Below are 2595 nucleotides of genomic sequence, written 5' to 3' on the forward strand. Positions count from 1 at the left end.
GTAATGTAATCACAGCAAAGAGCAATACAGGGAAGTGTGAGAGAGCAGAGATATGACCATAATCACACCTACCTCTGAGCTTTAAAGTGATGAAACAGTTTTGGTTGAGATGGGGATTCAGGTTTTAACTTTTTGCGAGATAATTTGAAACTGTATAGGAACCTACATGAAATATCAAAGAACATACAATTCTTAGAGGAATTAAAAGTTTATTAATAATTGATGAAAATTGGTTTTGAAATGGCTGAAATATCCAAAACAAATCCTTATGAAAGATAGGCCTATAGGCCTTGTATTGATTAGTTTGTTTTGCTCTGTTTTTGGATAGGCAGGCATTTCAAACCCGATTTTCATCAAATAAAATTTTGATTCCTCTTAGAATAAATTGTATGCTCTTTAATATTTCATGTAATAGGTGATTTCTAATTATTTCACCTGAATCCTCCTCGTTTGGTTCCAGACGGAACGTTGAGGAGTATCTCGAAGAAGAAGAACCAAAAGTACAGACCATCATCCCTTGTTGCTTGTTGTGGTCATAATCGATTTCTGCTGCTCTCTCTCTCACATTGGTCGCACTTTATGCATGCTTTTATGCATCAGCATTCGCAGTGCAGTCAAAGATCAAGTACATAAAACAATCTTGATCCGAAAGTTTCAGTTCACAGGTGTCTCACAGTTGGTCTGTACAGGCGCAGGCGATCGTAAGTATTTCACCTGCAAGCTAGAAGCATCCTTAACGTTATTTTTGTTCCTAGGTAATGGCCCACTATTGCTCATCAATACTGATATAGTTTAAGGCCCGGGTAGCTGTATCTTAGCTTTTTTCTCTCTTCCACGGGTGTCAGCCTTGACGCCTATGACGGTCCCATGCCTTTATTCTCGTGTACTCTTTTTTTTTTTTCCAATCTCTGTCTGCCTGCACCTGTGGCTGTAGTAATGTACCTGTTCTGATGTTTATTTGAAAAGGCGATACAGCAGGTCGATGTTTCTCCAACTGTACTTCACTAATTTTGTGTTCATGTGCAGTGTATGAAATGTGTTTACATAGCTGGAAGTGTGATTTTGTTTGAACATGGTAACAGACACTAAAAAAAAAAAAAAAAAAAAAAAAAAATATTAACAGAGGTTTCATTGATTGCATTGGCCATTGCTATTTAAAGGACAAGTTCGCCCTCATTAACATAAGGATTGAGAGAATGTAGCAATATTAGTAGAACACATCATTGAAAGTTTGAAGAAAATCGGACAATCCGTTCAAAAGTTATGAATTTTTGAAGTTTTTGTGCAGTCACCGCTGGATGAGAAGACTACTGCAGTGTATGATGTCACATGCGTACAACAATATAAGGAAAATATAAAGAGAATTTCACAAAATTTCATCTTTTGAAAAAAGTACACATTCCCTTGACTCATTACTGACATATGTTGTGGGTAATATTATTCCCATTGCCTTTAGAAAGAGGCAAGTCGAGAGCTCTTTTATTATGCGAAAAAAGTGAAAATATGTTGAATTTTCTTTACATTTTCCTTATACTATTATACTCATATGACATAGCCTTAGTAGTCTCCTCATCCAGTGGTTCCAACACAAAAATTTTAAAAATTCATAACTTTTGCATCGATTTTCCAATTTTCCTCAAACTTTCACTGATATGTTTTACTAATATTGCTGCATTCTCTCAATCCTTATGTTTATGAAGGTGAACTTGTCCTTTAATAGCAAGGTCTACAGACAAATCCGTCTGTCAGGAGGAGTTTTGTAACATTTCTATTTCATTTTTTAATTTTTTTTTACTTTAACAGTCCTCGGCTCAGGAGGGGATTCCGTGAAGCCAGACGTAGTCTCCACAGGACATATCCCTGACAACAAGATACAGACTTAACTTTCAGTCATTGCTAATAACCGGCTTCTCATGGTGTGTTATTGTTGTCTTAATATGCTCACTATAATTATGAAGAGTTTGTTCGCAAAAACCGATAAGTCCATATTTGCCAAATGGAGATATTTGCGATTAAAGGTCAAGAAAAATAAAGAGAATAATAAGAAAATTTTTGCTTCTTTTGACCATAACTTCAAAAATGTACCTTTATATGTAGTGACCAATATATCATTTAAAAGGTATTATTTTGTGCTTTATGACAAAGACCATACTTAAATCTTTAAAAAATGGACTTATCGGTTTTTGCGAACAAACTCTTCATATATTAATATACATTTACATATTTCTAAATCAGTATGAAGTGTATTAACCACTGCATGACTGTGAGCAATAATTTTTGTTTTTTATACAATTCTTATGTCTTTGGATATTCAGACCATCTTCATTTTCATGAAAGTTTGATCAAAATTGTTTGCATGAATATTATGTAAATTAAAAGTATCAGTCCATCAGATTCCAGCCTTTTAGTCAAAAATGTAATCTACAGTGTAATATGTATCACCATGAGCTATGGAATGAAATAAAGTGAAATTAAATCTAATGTGTTGAAAAGCATTTTTGTTTTGTTTGTTTAATAACATGTCTTCCAGGCAACTTTCAGTTTTATGTTTTGTCACTCATTTCTTGATCACAGTAAGACAGCTGATTTGATGAC

Source organism: Diadema setosum, chromosome 14, assembly GCF_964275005.1.
Source record: "Diadema setosum chromosome 14, eeDiaSeto1, whole genome shotgun sequence".
NCBI classification, from domain to species: Eukaryota; Metazoa; Echinodermata; class Echinoidea; order Diadematoida; family Diadematidae; genus Diadema; species Diadema setosum.